The sequence below is a fragment of the Podarcis tiliguerta genome (assembly GCF_965153285.1).
Source record: "Podarcis tiliguerta genome assembly, chromosome: 7".
Lineage (NCBI taxonomy): Eukaryota > Metazoa > Chordata > Lepidosauria > Squamata > Lacertidae > Podarcis > Podarcis tiliguerta.
In genome coordinates, this window is record NC_139540.1 from 11,689,844 (window position 1) to 11,705,205 (window position 15,362).

At 43.1% G+C, this 15,362-nt stretch overlaps 1 protein-coding gene across 4 annotated transcripts in view; it reads left to right on the forward strand.

Moving 5' to 3' along the window:
• Nucleotides 1-15,362, forward strand: part of CYRIB (CYFIP related Rac1 interactor B) — a 56,136-nt gene that overhangs the window by 26,460 nt on the left and 14,314 nt on the right. For all 4 annotated transcript variants that reach the window (XM_083450687.1, XM_083450688.1, XM_083450689.1 and 1 more), the window contains exons 2-3: nucleotides 5,399-5,475; nucleotides 8,630-8,663. The gene's annotated coding sequence lies outside the window, so the exon portion shown is untranslated. The remainder of the gene's footprint in view (nucleotides 1-5,398; nucleotides 5,476-8,629; nucleotides 8,664-15,362) is intronic.

Consider the following 15,362-nt stretch of genomic DNA (forward strand, 5'->3'; position numbering starts at 1 on the left):
GAACGATGGGGGTGGAGACGCTCCTTCAGGTATACTGGACCGAGGCTGTTTAGGTTACCTCAGGTTAAGAGCAGTTTCAGGTTTAGAACGGATCTCTGGAATGAATTAAGTTCTTAACCTGAGGCACCACTGTACTTGCTTTCTTTAAGAGCTCTTAAGGATCTTCAATGCACAATTCAGTATTGTAGTAGCCTCTTCGACCTCTCAGTGGCTTTTGATACCATTGACCATGGTATCCTTCTGGAGTGGCTGTTGAAGTTAAGGGTAGGTGCCACTACTTTGTGGTGGTTCCGGTCTTGCTTGGATGGTTATTTCTGGAGGGTGACGCTGGAGGTGTCTTCTTCAGCTCTGTGGAACCTTCAAGGTGCTGTTTCTTCAGATCTTCTCCCTTTTTCTTTAGAGGTGCTTGCATGGGTCTATTCCCCCCCCCCCCCCAAAGTTGAGAGAGAAGATGCATGAACTGTGATGTGAAATTTTACTGGAGATGGTTTCACATGTTCTTCTTTTATGTTTTTAGATTGGGAACAAAAACAGAGAAGCACTGGCTATAGGTGAGAATTTCATTTTCTCTCTCTCTCTGTGTGTGTGTGTGTGTCGCACCCAGGTTTTGGCTAAGGCAGCCTTCTCCATCAGGGCGCCCTTCGAATGTTGTTGGGCTACAACATCTGTGACCATTGACCGACCATGCTAACTGGGGGCTGGTGACAGTTGTCATCCCAAACATGGAGGGCCCCAGGTCCCAAGACTGGCCTAAGGGAACTAAATCACTGTGTATGTTGTTCACAAGTCACTGCTATGCATAATGCTAACACACATCAGAAATCCTTTGGATAGAAAGGCAGGATATAAGCACTGCCCTGCTCCTTTTCAGGAGTATTGGCAAAGGTGTTCACGTTTTAGTGCTTCGAAGGTATCATCTTAATATTTGGTCTGCACAAAAATATTGTCTTCCTAAATATTGATACAAGTTTCACATGAGCTGCAGTCATCTGTGTGTGCAAGTGTCCGCTTTTTGTTATAGTTTTCTAATGAAGTTTATCACCTAAGAAACCATCTTGGTTTTGGTAGTACCCATAAACTGGTATGAGAGAACTTTATAGGATGTCCCTAGTGAAAGAAAGTTTTTTCCCCCCTGAGATACTAGACAAGAATACTAAAATGCTCTCATTTATTTCATGTCCTTTTCTTCTTTTTCTGTAACGTGCTTTTGAATAACAAAAGTGACCACCCCAATGTAATAGGTCTTACCCTTCATTAGTTGTGTATAGGATTATTCTGTTCATCAGTCACATACTTTATAAGACAAGCAGTCTAAATACTGGGTTCAATAAATATCCCGATGCTGCAGTTATTGCTGAAGCTAAGTGACTGTGGGGTGTAATCAGTTACCTGGATTGGAGACCCTGGGGAGACCCAGAAAAAATGGGTTAGGAGTATAGTAATATTTAGTGTCTATTTAAATACAGTTTAGATCAGAGCTTTCCAAACTTTTCATGTTGGTGACACACTTTTTAGGCATGCATCATTTTGAGACAGAGTAATTCAGTTTTACAGTGGTACCTCGGGTTACAAACACTGCAGGTTACAGATTCCGCTAACCCGGAAGTAGTACCTCGGGTTAAGAACTTTACCTCGGGATGAGAACAGAAATTGCATGGCGGCGGCGGGAGGCCCCATTAGCTAAAGTGGTACCTCAGGTTAAGAATGGTTTCATGTTAAGAACGGACCTCCGGAACGAATTAAGTTCGTAACCCGAGGTACCACTGTACTTGCAAACTGGGGGTTAAACTAGCCCCTTTCCAGTCCCAGAAGGAGTGCAGGCAATGTTCCTGCGACACACCTACACACCGCAACAGACACAATAACATGTTGCAATACAGACACCCACAAGCTCCTGGTTTTAAATGCAGGCACCAGGCTGGTTGGTGGCTGAGAGAGATGCTAGTCTGAATTTCTTGCTAGGAGCATCTTTCCCCCTTCGTTCTCTTTGGCCTCTCTCTGCTGGCAGGGCCCTCCCATGGGTGCCTCCTGATACCCCAGCTCCTCCTGAGAGACCCAAACCCCACCAGGGCCCCCTCAAGACCAGAAAGCCCTTCCCACCTTGCCTACCAAAAGCCCCATGTTGCTGCCCTGTTGTTTAAAAAAAAATCTTTCCCTGTTGTTTAAACCTCTTTCCTCCCTTCTCCTTTCTTTTTTTCCTTCAAATTTTTTTATTGATTTTCCACATTTATAACAGATATAACATACAAAACACACAAAGAAAAAGACATTACAATACTAAAAAAGAAACAAAAATATAAACACATATTACTTCTAAGACCCCCTTTAATTTTCATTGTTCACTGACTTCTTCAAATCCCCCCAACTGAGTTTCATTGAATCACCTTGTAACAGTTCTCCAATATCTTCTTTCTAATAAAATTAACTCCATCACTTTACTATCTTCTTCTCTTTTCATAATAATCTAAATCCATAATGTTTTACAGTTCATTCTTTCCTCCCTTCTCCTCTCTCTCTCTCTCTCTCTGTGTGTGTGTGTGTCCGTGTCTCCCTCATTTCTATGTCTCCCTTCTTGCTTCTCTCCTTCTCTGTGTTTGTGTCTCTGTGCTGTTTCTACGGAGCCAACTACCGGGCCAACTCCATTAAAAGAAAAAGGGTTGGCCAAAAAAAAAAGATGATTTAGAGAGGAAGAAGAGGGCCCGGCAGGTGATGGATTAGCACCATTTTCTGTACTGAAAGCAGGAGGAGAGCTACTTCCCTGTGATAACCTCAGCTGAATGGCGGTATAGAAATTTAATTAATAATAATAATAATAATAATAATAATGATGATGATGATGATGATGATGATGTAGTACTGGGACAGACCAACCTCCTCCTCCTCTCCTTCAAGACATAATGATTTGGGATGGGAAGGGCCTTGGCATCTCTTGTGCCCAGTGCCCATGCCTCTAAAAGAAATCTGCTTTTCAAGCATTCCCAGGTTGATTACAGAGAAATAAATATAGAAAATTGGTAATGTGATATCCTTCTGTGGAAGGATCATGTTCCCTCGGTGCAAGACAATGCAAATTGTCAGTTTATACAAAGCTCTTCATGCAGGAGAACAGAATGTCAGTAGACGTCAGATCTGAAATGTCAACATGCTTGATGGAGTCACTAAGCAGTTATTCTGTGGTTTCCTGGGATAGAGGGCGAAAATACAGTTCACTTCCTTGTTCATTTCAGACATTCAAAGTAGTGCTAGTTTGAATGTCTGTATCAAGGCTCTGATGGCCTCCCACCCCTTTATTTTGCATTATTCATCTTTAATGAGGAACAGGGATTTCTTGATTGTGACTCTGGGGCTGCAGAATAACTTCAAGTGGTGTGTACCTCAGTCATGGCCTTTTGGGCAGCTAAATAAGACCCATTTGCCCAGGGAGGCCTTTGGGCAATAAATGATGAAGACTTTTTCTGAACTGCTTATGATCTAGAATTTGCTTTATGACTATTTTAACGTACTGCAGATACTGTTTTAGTTGGCTTTATTGTTGTTCTTGGGATACTTTAAAAAAAACCCCACAACCTATGGAAACTGAGTTTTCCAATTGTGGTGATGGGGTGCGGGGCTTTGGTTGTTGAATTTCAGTATAGGATTGAGTTGGGGCTAGGAAGTCCATCCTAGAAACTGTGCAGAGATCAGACCCACCTCTGACCAGAGTCAGCTGATATCAAAAGTCTGCTGCTGAATCTTTAGCAGACGGGTTCAAACTTTAGTTCCGTTGGCGAAAAGGGTAATTAAGTTCCAGTTGATGTAGTTGCTGTTTTCCCTTGGGGTAACCCCAGAAATCTCTGTTAATAACTGGCTGATGTGATTACAGGACTGCTACACATGGCAATGTACATTCTACCTGTGTTGATTTTGGTTTGACTGGTACCTGTTTGTTTCTTTCAAGCCAAGCATTACTAAAGTAGCATAAAAATTTACTGATTATGGGAGAAGCTTTTGTGGACTATACTTTTTAAGGTGCCTCAAGACTCTTTACTGATATACAGTGATATACAATGTATATCCAGTGGTACCTCTGGATGCGAACGGGATCTGTTCCGAAGCCCTGTTCGCATCCTGAAGCGAACGCAACCCACGTCTGTGAGGGCGCGGGTCGCGATTTGCCGCTTCTGCACATGTGCTTGACGTCATTTTGAGCGTCTGCGCATGCACGAGCGGCGAAACCCGGAAGTAACGTGTTCTGTTACTTCTGGGTTTCCGCGGAGCGTAACTCGAAAATGCTCAACCTGAAGCATATTTAACCAAAGGTATAACTGTACTGATATACAATGTTAGTCATACTGGCAGTATGTAAGATCTATTGGCATCAGTTGACTTGACCCATTGAAATGAATGGGCCTACTCTGTGACTTAGTTGGTTATCACCCTTTGTTGCTTTGCTGTAAGAGACTAACATAGAAACCATGCAACCTGACTTCCAGGCTTTCTTATAAGATTGGTGCCATCTTCTTGTAGGAACTGCAAAGGATGGTGCATGGGTGCTTGGGCACTACTTACAAAATTCAAAGAGGAGTGTCCCCAATTTAATCTTTTTTATATCTTACAGCTTGATCCCCCACCTCTGGTCCTATACAAATTAAACTATATTCAGACTTCGTCTACAACTCCAGATTTGCTCGGCCTCCAGAGGCTGAATTAAATGCTTTTCTAGGTCATGCCTGGCTCATGTATCTGTACTTGGCCATCCTTGTGTTGTAAGCAAGTTAAGTAATCTTGGGACAGGTGGGCTGTCCTCATGAATCAAATAGTAGGTAGTTAATTTCTCCTGTTACTCTGTTACCTTTTGATGTTTTGTGCCCTTTTCTCTCTCATTTGCACACTGCTTTTTGAATAAATAAACTGATGGCCATGATTTTTATAATATGTTAAGGAACTCCCTGGCCTTACTTTTTAAAAACCAGAGTAGAGAAACTATGATCTAATATGGATGGGCCCATTATGGGTACAGTAGAGCAACATATTTTAATTACTCATTTTTTCCTGATCATAAAACAGATAAACTAGCACATGGTGTGTTTAATCTCCGCTGGTTGTGGGAATTGTACTCTGTGTTTGTGTATCTATTTAAATTTGGGATATCCAACATCACATTAAGACTTCTCCTCTCAATCTCCCTGGGACCCCATCTGCTGTGGAGGGTTCCCTAACACTGCAAAACAGATTTTGGGAAGGGGAAATCTGTTGTGCAAGAGGTCTGACAATGCTTTATGTCACCCATATATTTCAATATTTTATTAGATTTGGTCACCTGGAATTGGTTATACTTACTTCTCTGAGTGACAAATACCAGTATGTTTTAGGCTGGGTTGTCTAGCTTTTCATATGTTCTATTCTTTCATCTTTTCAGGTTTCACAGATAAGCTGCTACGCCTGCCTTTTACGGAGTGAGAGTCTACAGAAGTTTCAAGACAATATTGTCACCTGGTAAGCGTTTGTTAGATGTTCTTGCCTATAAATATCTTTTTCCCACTCTTTGTGAGAGACTTTGATTTTTACTGTTCAAAGCTACACATAAGCTTGCTACCTTACTTGCAACCATTCCTTCTATGTGGGGGCTGGATTACTGTTTCCTAAAAGGGAAAAAAGCATGATATATCTTATGCCTAGAATTTAAAGGTATATCTGCCTTCATGCCAATTTAAGAAGCAGGGATTCTTACAAAGAATTCTGGGAAATTAAGGTTGGTGATAAAGTTGTATCAGAAGCTGTATGTGCGGACTTCTGCATATGCAAGAGGACTTTCCTCTTGTCTCCCTGCATGCCCCCAAAATCTTCTCCAGGGGGTTCTTAAGACTAGATTTTTAGGATATGTTGAAGGAGAGAAGGGGGGTGTTCTGTAGCATGAATAGAAGTATTGTGCTAGCGGAATGACTAATGTTGGATACAACACTTTATTTCCAGGGTTCCTTGGTGAGAGGATGGACTATTAATTTAGCAATCCTGTTTTGACAGTAGATACAAACCATGGTTTGCTCTGTTCGGATGTAATGACAAACTGGTTTCTGTGAAACAGATTACCTACTGGTGAGCTTTCAGACCACCCTCTGGAATCGTGATACAGCCCAAAGACCATTTTGTAAAATAGCCAAACTGTGGCAAGTAGCCTTGCCTGTGGCAAGTTAAGATTCCCTTTGAGCAGCTGAGCAAGAAAGCTCTTGAAAAAATGGAAGAATACACTTTCTTTTTTTCCCCAGGCTATTGGTAATGCCACAGATTACCAACATAGGTTTGTTTGGGCATGCAGACTAGTCATATTCTTATGGGCTAGGGATTTTTGTAGACCTGTTTGTCAAGTGTGATGAAGAATGGGCACACTCATTCCTCCAAATGTTACAGTTTCCAAACATATTTCCTGGTGATTTGGGAGGTTGGTTTTTTACTCTCAAGTTTCAGCTGCTCAGGTAAGCAGGCCAGCTCCCAGCTTGTGCAGGATTAGCCGTCTCTTTGCCCAGAAAGCAAAGCAGTAGCTGTCCAAGGAAACCTGGGCAGTCTTTGGGTTTTCTGGCACAGCAAAACTGCCCCCTGCCAGTCTTTCCACAGATGAAATGAGAAAACACTGAAATACATGATGTGTTAGAACATGGTCATCTTCTGTGGTTTAGCATTCACAGTGGCTGTTCTCAAGAAATACTAATGATGGCAATTCTTTACAGTTGACATGTCCAAATTGTTGGTGCTTTTCTGACTAATGATGGGTTTCTGATTGGGCCCACATCACTGAAGGGTGATGAACTGTGAGGTTGTCTTTTCCCCCCTTGCATGTTCAGTTACTTGTGATAAGGTATTTGTTACCTTGTAATACTGAATTTTATGTTAAAACCTCACAAGCTAAGATGAAGCATCAGATATGTCAGTCCCTTAGTCAACAAATTACTTGTAATAGGGCCTCTGATTCCAATTAAGAGGACTTGGAGGCTTGGTAACATTGGCTCCACCTGCTGACTCACACAAGGTGCTGTTAGGCGGCTCCTGTTAACATATTCTCTCTCTCTCTCTCTCTCTCTCTCTCTCTCACACACACACACACACACACACACACACACACCCCACTATCTGAATAGCAACTGTGGCGTTAGCAGAATTCTTGCCATATGCATTGCAGCTGCTCCCACTTGTTGCATATGTGTTTTGGATTCCACCCAGGAGCGAGCAGCTGAAGTGCATAGTAAGGAGAGAACTCCGTTGGAGCCTCTGTTGCAGTTCATTTTGGAAGGGACAGGGTCAATGAGCCCATCGCCTATAGGTTGTTTCTGTGCGATCAAGCACTTCATATGCACAAAGCCCTCACCTCCTTGGGACCTGGGACTTTGATCCTCTGGGGTCTGAATTTGGCTACCAGGCCCCACATTTCTTATGCTTATTTGGTGTGTAAGAGAGATAATCAGAAAGTGTTCAGGGGCATTAAGGTTGTTCTCTGCTCTTTACTCGGGAGCATTTAGTCACTGGGAAGTGTTTGATTAGGAACTGGTTATATTGATACTTTCAAACTATTTTTCCCCCTTAATTTTTTAAAATAAAGAGATGTGGATACTACTGAAAATAGGCTGGTATTTAAGCAGGGGCTTAAATACACTACAGTGGTACCTCAGGTTACAGGCGCTTCAGGTTACAGACGCTTTAGGTTACAGACTCCACTAACCCACAAATAGTACCTCGGGTTAAGAACTTTGCTTCAGGATGAGAACAGAAAACGCACGGTGGCAGCGCAGCAGCAGCGGGAGGCCCCATTAGCTAAAGTGGTAATAATAATAATAATAATAATTAATAATAATTTATTATTTATACCCCGCCCATCTGGCTGGGTTTCCCCAGCCACTCTGGGTGGCTTCCAAAAGAATATTAAAATACTGTGATACATCAAACATTAAAAGCTTCCCTAAACAGGGCTGCCTTCAGATGTCTTCTAAAAGTCTGGTAGTTCTCTTTGACATCTGGTGGGAGGGCGTTCCACAGGGAGGGTGCCACTACCGAGAAGGCCCTCTGCCTGGTTCCCTGTAACTTGGCTTCTCGCAGTGAGGGAACCGCCAGAAGGCCCTCGGTGCTAGACCTCAGTGTCCGGGTAGAACGATGGGGGTGGAGACGCTCCTTCAGGTATACTGGACCGAGGCTGTTTAGGTTACCTCAGGTTAAGAGCAGTTTCAGGTTTAGAACGGATCTCTGGAATGAATTAAGTTCTTAACCTGAGGCACCACTGTACTTGCTTTCTTTAAGAGCTCTTAAGGATCTTCAATGCACAATTCAGTATTGTAGTAGCCTCTTCGACCTCTCAGTGGCTTTTGATACCATTGACCATGGTATCCTTCTGGAGTGGCTGTTGAAGTTAAGGGTAGGTGCCACTACTTTGTGGTGGTTCCGGTCTTGCTTGGATGGTTATTTCTGGAGGGTGACGCTGGAGGTGTCTTCTTCAGCTCTGTGGAACCTTCAAGGTGCTGTTTCTTCAGATCTTCTCCCTTTTTCTTTAGAGGTGCTTGCATGGGTCTATTCCCCCCCCCCCCCAAAGTTGAGAGAGAAGATGCATGAACTGTGATGTGAAATTTTACTGGAGATGGTTTCACATGTTCTTCTTTTATGTTTTTAGATTGGGAACAAAAACAGAGAAGCACTGGCTATAGGTGAGAATTTCATTTTCTCTCTCTCTCTGTGTGTGTGTGTGTGTCGCACCCAGGTTTTGGCTAAGGCAGCCTTCTCCATCAGGGCGCCCTTCGAATGTTGTTGGGCTACAACATCTGTGACCATTGACCGACCATGCTAACTGGGGGCTGGTGACAGTTGTCATCCCAAACATGGAGGGCCCCAGGTCCCAAGACTGGCCTAAGGGAACTAAATCACTGTGTATGTTGTTCACAAGTCACTGCTATGCATAATGCTAACACACATCAGAAATCCTTTGGATAGAAAGGCAGGATATAAGCACTGCCCTGCTCCTTTTCAGGAGTATTGGCAAAGGTGTTCACGTTTTAGTGCTTCGAAGGTATCATCTTAATATTTGGTCTGCACAAAAATATTGTCTTCCTAAATATTGATACAAGTTTCACATGAGCTGCAGTCATCTGTGTGTGCAAGTGTCCGCTTTTTGTTATAGTTTTCTAATGAAGTTTATCACCTAAGAAACCATCTTGGTTTTGGTAGTACCCATAAACTGGTATGAGAGAACTTTATAGGATGTCCCTAGTGAAAGAAAGTTTTTTCCCCCCTGAGATACTAGACAAGAATACTAAAATGCTCTCATTTATTTCATGTCCTTTTCTTCTTTTTCTGTAACGTGCTTTTGAATAACAAAAGTGACCACCCCAATGTAATAGGTCTTACCCTTCATTAGTTGTGTATAGGATTATTCTGTTCATCAGTCACATACTTTATAAGACAAGCAGTCTAAATACTGGGTTCAATAAATATCCCGATGCTGCAGTTATTGCTGAAGCTAAGTGACTGTGGGGTGTAATCAGTTACCTGGATTGGAGACCCTGGGGAGACCCAGAAAAAATGGGTTAGGAGTATAGTAATATTTAGTGTCTATTTAAATACAGTTTAGATCAGAGCTTTCCAAACTTTTCATGTTGGTGACACACTTTTTAGGCATGCATCATTTTGAGACAGAGTAATTCAGTTTTACAGTGGTACCTCGGGTTACAAACACTGCAGGTTACAGATTCCGCTAACCCGGAAGTAGTACCTCGGGTTAAGAACTTTACCTCGGGATGAGAACAGAAATTGCATGGCGGCGGCGGGAGGCCCCATTAGCTAAAGTGGTACCTCAGGTTAAGAATGGTTTCATGTTAAGAACGGACCTCCGGAACGAATTAAGTTCGTAACCCGAGGTACCACTGTACTTGCAAACTGGGGGTTAAACTAGCCCCTTTCCAGTCCCAGAAGGAGTGCAGGCAATGTTCCTGCGACACACCTACACACCGCAACAGACACAATAACATGTTGCAATACACAATTTGGAAAGCTCTGGCTTGTATACCCATAAGCCTTTTCCCTGCTTAGTTTTGCCTTGAGTGCCCCCCCCCCCGCTGCTTTCATTATTATAAATATTGCACAACATGTTGATATCAATTTCTCCTCACTGTGAAGAGTTTCTAAAACGCATTCACTTTTGACAGCTTTTCAGAGAGAACCATTAAGAAGTATTATTCTATTTGCAGCCTGACCTCTTAAATTATGTATTACTTTGGGCAACATGAGCTGGCATACTTAAAATCGACCACTAGATGTCAGCAGTACAAAAGAGAATGCTGAATGATGGGGTAGGAATGGCAAACATGACTCGGAAGAAAATTCATAAAATATTTTTTCATGCTCACAATAAATGTATAATTACGGCAGTCACGTTCTTTCCAGTCTTGTACGTGTGTAGAAGTTAATTTCAGTATCTCCTAAAATCTGTTTCTTATGTCATCTCTGGTTACGTTGACTTTAGAAAAGAGAATCTCAGTCTCCTGAATAAAAGTGTATCTCTAAGATTTTGCATTGCCAAAGCAGAGGGTTGGATTAGATTATCCTCATGGCCCCTTCCAACTAAATGATCCTATGAAAAGATCTCCTTTATCAATATGCATTAATAGATAGTCGTACCTCTGCTTATGTATTACTCTGGATATGTAAACTTCGGGATGCAAACGTGGCAAATCCGGAAGTATTTTTCTGGGTTTCGCCCCATGCGCATGTGCAAAAGCACTAAGCTGCACCATGCGCAGAAGCGGTCCTCTGGTTGCGAATTCCTCGGGATGTGGCCGGACCTCCGGAATGGATCCCGTTCGCAACTGGAGGTGTTACTGTATATGGAGATTGCTAAACTCAGCTCTATGAATAGGAAAGGGAAAGGAAAACAGGTTATCTTCAGGTGTCCAGTCTTTTCTGCTGTTACATAATGCTCAATGCCAGAGAAGCTTCTGGGAAGGGAGGAGGCAAACAGTGGTTTGGTCCCAGCAAGGCTCCTGTAGGAGGCCTCACTGTCGCAAAGAGCTCTAGTGGAATGGTGGCTGATAGAGTTGTATGTTATGGCTTGAGTAGACCTCTCCAGAGCCAAGCTGTTGCATGCCCCTTAGTTTAGCAGAGGCAAAACAGCAGTAGACTAGAATCGGATGTTATTAACTAATGTGACCCAAAATTTGAAGCATGAGGAGAGAAAGGCAATGCAATTCTAGAACCAGCATGGCATAATGGTTGTAGTATCCGACTGGGACCAGAGACACACAATTTTAAGTCTCCACTCAGCGATGACGCTCTCTAGGTGACAGTAACTAACTCTCTGGTGAACCTATTTCAAAGTGTGACTGTAAAGATTATTATAACTATTATTACCGTATTTTTCGCTCTATAACACACACCAGACCATAACACGCATGTAGTTTTTAGAGGAGGAAAACAAGAAAAAAATATTCTAAACGAAACAGTGGATGTATGATTTTTGTGGTTCATGCTGTGGCCACAGACATGTGATCTGACGGTGAGTTTGGGGTAGCCCAATGCAAAAATCCTAAGGATCCATGTGGATCCATGCTAAAGTCGCCTAAAGTCGCAAGGGCGCTGGAAGTCTCAGGGGCGCTGGGGGAGTGAACGGGAAGCAAGAGAAGGAGAACGATCCCCCCCCCCCACAGAGTATCAATCCTAAAGTCGCAGGAGAGTGCAGGGGCGTTGGGAGAGTGAATGGAAAGCAAGAGAAGGAGAACGATGACACACACACACACACACAGTCAATCCTAAAGTTGCAGGAGAGCGCAGGGGCGCTGGGAGAGTGAACGGGAAGCAGGAGGAGGAGAACGATAGCTCAAGCACACACACACACACACACACACACACACACACACACAGTGGCTAATCCAAAATCGGACAGCAAAAATCTGCAGGCAGGGACAGAGAGCACGGGGTTGTTTTAAAGCAGCGAACCCTGCTCTGCTTCTCTCCCTCTTCCCTGGCTCGGCTCGCTGACAGGAGCCGCTTACACCCGCTTTGCTGTTTCAAAGCGAGCCACGGTGTGTAATGAAGATGCTAGGTGAACTTCCCTGGGGAGAGCATTCCACAGACGGGGAGCCACTGCAGAAAAGGCCCTTTCTCAAGTTGCCACCCTCCGGACCTCTCGAGGAGGAAGCACGTGAAGAAGGGCCTCAGAAGATGATCTCGGGGTCTGGGAAGGTTCATAAGGAGAGAGGTGGTCCTGGGCCGTTTAAGGCTTTATAGGTCAAAGCCAGCACTTAGAATTGGGCCCAGAAACTATTTGGTAGCCAGTGCAGTCGGACCAGGATTGGTGTAAAATGCTTAAACCAAGTGAGCAACCTCCAGTGAGCAACCTGGCCGCTGAATTCTGTACTAGCTGAAGTTTCTGAACCATCTTCAGAGGCAGCCCTACGTATAACGCATTGCAGTAATCTAACCTTGAGGTTACCAGAGCATAGACACTAGTAGTTAGGCTATCCCTGCCCAGATAGGGGTGTAGCTGGGCCACCATCCGAAGCTGATGGAAGGCACTTGAATGTACAGGAGGAGAACCATGTGCGCAGACTTGGGAACCTTTGGAGGAAAGGTGGCATTAAAATAAAATAATTGTGGTGCATTCTTTGGATTTGATTTAAGACACAGTAGTGAAAAGGAAAACCAAAGCCGTGTCACCACTGACTACTGTGGCCCCTGATTCATAACATTTTCAGGCATTAATCCAACTACAGTACTTACCAGTCAGCATAATAAAATAATGCTCACACTAAGGATCAAACCAGATGTGACAGGGCCATAGTGATGTATCTTCCCTATTTGCTTATTATTATTAATGGATGTTTATCTTGTTCTCCCTCCTGAAGGAGCCTAGGGCAGCCATACAACATCTCCGTTTTAATTTCTTTTAAAATTGTCTCTCTGTGTGTGTTTCAATCTGCTTTCTTTATCTGAAAGAAGCATTGGGTGCGAGAACAAACCTCCATTGCCATCTCCTATTGCACTCTGCTGCTTTTTAAGCTCATTTTCTCCAGCCCATTTCCAGTACTGAGTTGAGGAAGCGAAAAATGACTTAAAAGTTTATTTCCCTCCCCTCCCTTGTGCCCTCCATTTTATGTAAAGAGTACACCCTCCCCCTTTTTGTATAGGCGTGGAGCAGGCATTGTATAAAAATCCACATGGCTTGCCCTATCACATCCAGTTTGGCCTGGAGATGATGTTTTAGTGTGTTTGGAAGTAATTGTGAGTTTTTATATTCTCTTTGGTATTAGATTCCGCTTCAGCCTCCCCAAATGATTTTTTTTTTATCCGGATCTCTTGCTGGAAAAGGAGAGCACTAGTAGCTCACTTTGCAAGACTGCTTTCTATGCATTGCTTTCATAAGTAGCATGCTTGGATATATAAAGAGAAGCAGTTAGCTGCTCAGTTTAGGATGTTGCCTGTTGCTAATCTTATCCGTGTTAAGAATCTCTTCTTAGCCTGCAGCTCAGAGTTGTGGCATGCTAAGAGAGGATGTTACCAAATCCTGTTCCCCTTAGATGCTCGGCAATTAGTCCTTTTTATTTCAGTATTCAGATTGACCTGCTTGTCTAATTTCCTGGACCTTTCAATGTCATGCAGCCAGCGCCTTGGAATTTTGTGCTAAAAATATGCATATTTTAAGGAATGCATTATGCAAGTCAAGCAGGTTTGCGCAAATTAAGTTTGCACGCAGTCACTGCCATGTTGTTTCCAGTAGGAGTAAATACTAATCAGTTAATTATTTAGAACTGGAAAAACTTAGTGATAATTGTCGTATGTTTGAAGTTATATATCACCATTCTAACTTGACAGAGCTGTGCAGCTTGAAAGCTACAGAACTCTGTAGCTGTGGAACGCCCTCCCAGCAGATGTCAAAGCGATAAATAACTACCTGACATTCAGAAGACATCTTAAGGCAGCCCTGTTCAGGGAAGTTTTTAATCTGTGATATTTTATTGTATTTTTTGTTTCTATGGAGGCCGCCCAGAGTGGCTGGGGGGACCCAGCCAGATGGGCGGGGTACAAATAATAAATTATTATTATTATTATTATTATTATTGTTAGAACAGAGCCTTATTCCATTTTCACAGATTGTAATATCATAGAATTATAAAGTTGGAAGGGTCACAGTGGTCATCTAGTCCAGCCCCTGCAATGCAGGAATCTTTTGTCCGCTGGTACTCAAACCCATAGCCCTGAGATTAAGAGTCCCATGCTCTATCGACTGAAAGGAAGAGGAAACCACAATAGTGGTGTGTTACCTACGGCCGAACAGTTTTATGCCGCTTTAAAAAAAAATACTCAAAACAGCTAATACAAGTGGCAATAAAAAACATGACAAATGACTAAAAATAACTTTAAAGCTCCTTGCAACCAAAGCACATCAGTTTAACAAACAACCTCAAACTACTTTTATTAAAACACAGTGTTAGGTGCAAATGGTTGGGTCCATAACTCTCTCATGATGAGAACTGGATCAGGGCCTTAGTTGCTTTTTTGCAGGGAGGGGAGAATTTCTGTGTGATTCCAGTTTATTCTGTACAAGTTTTAATAGGATTATCTCCAAACAGACATCTGCTGGCCCAGTGGGAGTTCACCTCCCTCTCCCCGCCTTGCAACCCCCACAAGCCTCCAAACTCTGCGCTGGAGGTTGGGGTACCAACAGACAAATACCGGGGGGCTGCAGTGGGAGGAGCGAAAGGGGAAATCTGCTTTCATAGCATTGGATTTCACTCTTTAGCTTAAGTCTCTTGAAACTCTGCTCCTTTGAGAATTAATAGGAAAAAGGCACATTGTAGAAGTCATGCCTCCTTCTGTGGTTAGAGAATTAGCTCTAAAATCATGCTATCTTTTCCGGTCTGATTTATCGGGATGTTCTTTTATTGACTTTGATCTTCTGCATTGTTTTTTTTCCAAGCGAAAAAGCACAATGCCCCCCCCCCCCCCAAAAAAACTCGTCAGTTCTTGGCGTGAGGAATTCTGTATCTCTGCTTATTCCTCCATAAATATTGAAAACGAGGGAGCGAGGTTACCACTCAGTGAGCCACGAGTCTTGTTCACCAGTTGGGAACAAAATAGTTATTAACCTACTCTTACCCCTGAGGGGAGTCATCTCTGGTTCTTGTGAATTTCTATTACATCCCGTAATTCTCTTTCGTTTTATCTCGACGGAGCCCAAGCTGAAATGTGCCTGGGATGTTTTCAGAATGAAGGCCATGCGTGCCAGTGTTGTTTTGAAAATATGCCTGGGCTTTCCGCCTGTCTGAATTTGACACGGCACTCTGCATCAGACAACCCCATAAGGCTGTAATGGGCAGAGTCATTGTAATCAGATGTGGCATCCCGTATGTCTTATT